Here is a 4,672-nt window from a genome sequence, read left to right as displayed (position 1 = left end):
TACCTCTCATGCATCAAGCTACTGAAGACTGGGAGGTTTGAATACTATATGACTGTTATAGTGTAGATTTTTTTTTCTCCTTTTTGAAACATTTTAGGTTTTTATTTCTTTACTTTTCTTGCTCGTTCTATTTTCCTTTTATTTACATTTCCATTCTGTGTTTAGATGGTGTGGGATGGAAGAGGCTGGACACCGAAGGACTTTGCAGGAAGCAGGGTTATTGACTGCAGGTGGTCCAGAGGGTTCTTGCCTAAAACATTCTCTGGACAAAGATTTCAGAAATTCTTTGAACTTTGTACCCAGTGAGAGGAGGGTGTGGGAGGTTTCACATGACAAGCGCTTTTCACAAGCTTCACAAGTAGTTTTTTTTTCTCCTGAAAACTTGGGATTTACAAAAGAGGAAACTACCAACCACAATATCCTCTGCAGGCAGAAGTCTTTTCTGACATCCTGTGTAAGAAGCTTTCTGAGAAGAAGAGGAAATTACATGCCACAAATATGGTGGAGGATTCTGCTTAATTATGGTAAGGGTCTCCCAGGTAGGGGGGCTCTGGCCTGTTTCACAGAGAAATACCAAAGCAAAAAAAAAAATCCACATCAGGCAGCAGACAAGGCTCAGTGGCAGAGCACTTGCTTTGCCTGCACAACAGCTTGTTTATGTATATATAAATTGTGTGTGTGTGTGTGTCTGTGTGTGTGTCTGTGTGTGTGTCTCTGTGTGTGTGCATAAGACTGCTTACAACTCAGTTGTCTAGGTCTCTGAAAATTTAATTTCTAATTCATGTTGAAATCACTTAAATCACTGCCATTTTGTATCCCGTTTCAAATCATTATCAACTGATGTTAATAATGGTGCCTCTGATTCTGTTGTTTGGAAACCACTTAATATCACTTGGTTTTAAACCCTTGCCTTGTAACTTTTTGTTTTCTTTAAATTTGTTTCTATATAATGTACATGTTTTCACACTTTTGTGAAAATGTGAAGATGAGTAAAGCCAATGAATTCTCTGCCTTTGGATCTTGAACTACGATGGTGAAGACAGAGAATGATGAATGTGTATGTATGATATAAGGCCCTGAGGGATTAATTATAGGAAGGATGTTTTCAGCATAAACAGGATTGTTGTGGTGCCATGGATGGGATTTTACAAAGTAACATTGGGGAAAACATTTGCATGTTGACCATGATCGTATTGAATATAACCATGGGATCAAAAATAAATCAAAATATCAGAGCCCCAGACCTAAAATAACAAAGAAGATGCCCCCTGAGAAAAGGGGGAGAGGGGCTTTCCTGATCCACTGCCAGACTACATGAAAGTCAGTGGGTTCAACAGATGTGGACCAGCAAGGAAAACACACTTTCACTGATTCAGATGAAATGTTTCATTCAGTAGCTCTTTGTCTCTTTCTCTTTGGGACTGTTGGTTTATTCCCTTTGCTCTTTTCCCTGTTGGGGTGTTCAATCTGCAAGTCTCTTGACATTGAACAGATATCATGGTTTTTGTCTTAAGGGTAAATTTATTTTTGCTGTTTCTTGCTTTTGCTGAGTTTCGAGGGGATATAACAGGTGCTGGACTGTACCTGTAGCTAAGGAATTCATTTACTTTTTGGAAACCGCTTAATATCACTTGGTTTTAAACCCTTGCCTTGTAACTCTCAAGAATAACCTAATTCATTAGATCATTTCTTTCCTATTGAACCCCATGGGCCTGCTTAATTCTGCTCTCTGTGCTCACTGTAATGATTTTTCATGGTTTGAATTATGTTTCTTTAGGTCACCCAGAGCTTCTTGACTGATTGACTACAATGCAGGGGATAAACTCAGGTATTGCACATGTTTGGCAAGCACTCTACCACTGAGGCATGTCCCCGGCCATTATGCTTTTATATTTAAGGAGCTTCCACTAAGTGTCCCATGCTGGCCTCAGACTTGCAATCCTCCTGCCTCAGCCTCCATGGGTGTGGGATGCCATACCAGGCTCATTCATCACCCTATGACATGATTTCTCTTCATTCACTTGCTCACTCCACTCACCACACTGGATTCCTTGTTAGTCTTGAGGAACTGAAACAAGCATCTTCCTCAGGGACTTTGCCTTGGCTGTTCCTCATCCAGGTGCACCCAGTCCCAGATACCTCCTGGTTCCCATTTTGTCTTCCTTGAGGTCTCTGTTCAAATGTTACCTTGTCTGCTAATCTTCCCTGAACATGCAGTAAAATAATGTTCCCATCTGCTCTCTCCTTTCTATCTTCTTATTGCACCTGCTGTAGTTTGGATCTTGAATGTTCTCCAAATGCCCAGGTGTTGAAGAGTTGGTCCTCAGAGAGGTGCTTTAAGAGGTGGGCCTAGGGGAATGTCCTCAGGTCAATGGGGGTGTGGCCTCCTCCTTGCTCTCCTTTGCTTCCTGGTCATGGAGGAGTGAACTTGCTGTGCACAGGTTTTCTTCCATGGACTCCTGCCTCACCACAGGCCCAAAGCCACTGACTCTACTGGAAATTTCAAAACTGTGAGCCAGAGTACAACTTACTCAGTCAATTTTCCCAAGTATTTGTTACAGTGATGGGAAGATGACTCACATACTGTTCCTTCTCCTTCACATACTGTGTGGATTTTGTTTTTCTTCACACCTTGTGTCAACAGTGCTTCCTTCTATTTATATTTCTAAGTGAGTCGAAGAATTTATCAAAAAAGTAGATGAAACTGAAGAATGTCTTGCTAAATGAAATAATCCAGACTCAGAAAATCAAGGGCTGAGTGCTCTCTCTCATAGGCAGAACGTAGAACAAAGGAAGGGGGAAAGAGGGGAGAATCCTGTGAAAATAGAAGAGAGATCAGTGAAGCACAGGAAGGGGATTGAGGGAGAGGCAGGGGATGGGAAAAGGGAGGAATGGTGAAATAAAGCTGACCAAATTATGGTATCACATACATGAATACACCACTGTGAATTTCAGATTTATGTATATCTATAGAGCATTAATTTTAAGAATTATAAATAGAAGGAAGACCAGTGAAGTTAAGACAACCAGGAGGGAGAAGGGGAGGCAGAAGGAAGTGCTGGGAATTGCATTGGAACAAATTGTATTCCATGCATGTATGACTAGGTCACAGTGAACCACAATGTTATGTATAACTATAATGCACTAATATTATGTATAACTACAATGCACTAAGAAAAACATTAAACACTTTTTGAACACATGATATTTGAGTAGATGCTGAACATGAGACAAATTTCTAATCAAACATAAGACAATTCATACCATAAAGGTGACACGATTCATGCACAAAAGCAGATGTTGATTACTTTACTGTAGAAGATTGAGGGTGGTGCATAGCTCAGTGGTACAGCTCTTGCCTAACAGGAGTTTGACATTCAGCATGTGCACGTACACACACACACTCGGAATAAGTAGCATTGTGACAGGTGTGTAATGCTTTCTTGTGTCCTGTTCTTGTTCTCTCTTCTCATATCAGACACATGGAACCAGAAAATGATACACAACTTTCAGAATTTCTTCTTCTGGGATTTTCAGAGCAAGCAGAAATACAGCCCCTCATCTTTGGGCTTTTCCTCTCCATGTACCTGGTCACTGTGCTGGGAAACCTGCTCATCATCCTGGCCACCGTCTCAGATCCCCATCTGCAGACGCCCATGTACTTCTTCCTCGCCAACCTGTCCTTTGTGGACATTTGCTCCACCTCCACCACCATCCCAGAGATGCTGGTGAACATGCAAACACAGAGCAAGGCCATTACCTATGCAGGCTGCATTACCCAGATGTACTTCTTATTGCTTTTTTCAGGACTGGACAGCTTTCTGTTGACTGTGATGACCTATGACCAATATGTGGCCATCTGTCACCCCCTGCACTACATAGTCATCATGAACCACCGGCTCTGTAGACAGTTGGTCTGGCATGCTGGATCATGAGTGTCCTGAATTCCTTGTTGCATAGCTTCATGGTCTTATGACTGTTCTTCTGCACATATTTTGAAGTCCCCCACTTTTTGTTCAACTAAATCAGGTGGTCCACCTTCCCTGCTCTGATATCTTTCTTAATGACATGATGATATATATGACAGCTCTGCTGCTAGGAGGTGGGCCCACTCACCTGCATCCTTACTCCTACTCCAACATAGTGTCCTCCATCCATGCAATCTCATCAACTCAGGGCAGGTACAAAGCCTTCTCAACCTGTGCTTCTCACCTCTCCATGGTCTCCTTATTTTATTGTACAGTCCTGGGAATTTACCTCAGTTCTGCTGTGACCCAAAACTCACGTTCAACTGCAACAGCCTCTTTGATGTGCACAATGATCACCCCCATGCTGAACCCTTCATCTACAGTCTGAGGATTAAAGTCATCAAGAGTGCTCCTAGGAAACTCCTTGGGAGCATACCTGGGAAAGAATCAGTTGATTCACCTCAGTAGACTTGGCTGTGCTTTGGAGACTCTATCTTTGAGTCTGAAACTAATTCTTTGATGAGATTGTAGAATGAAAACTTGACCTCTTAAGTCCCATAGTTTCTGTTTTTTGAAATCAGCTCTCCCATTCATTGAAAGTACCCAGCTTGACCAGGCTTTCTGTTCTTTGTGGTCTCTAATGAAATGTCTTCCTTTGTCATTTCCTGTTTTCCCAAACTCATTCCCACCCTCGTGTCAGAAGA

The 4,672-nt window shown here is 42.0% G+C and overlaps 1 pseudogene; it reads left to right on the top strand.

Moving 5' to 3' along the window:
• The first annotated feature begins 3,482 nt into the window (after positions 1 to 3,482).
• Positions 3,483 to 4,436, top strand: LOC124968163 (olfactory receptor 7A17-like; annotated as a pseudogene).
• Positions 4,437 to 4,672: the final 236 nt, after the last annotated feature.

This window comes from Sciurus carolinensis, chromosome 17 (genome assembly GCF_902686445.1).
Source record: "Sciurus carolinensis chromosome 17, mSciCar1.2, whole genome shotgun sequence".
Lineage (NCBI taxonomy): Eukaryota > Metazoa > Chordata > Mammalia > Rodentia > Sciuridae > Sciurus > Sciurus carolinensis.
This window is presented reverse-complemented; position numbering and strand designations above follow the sequence as displayed.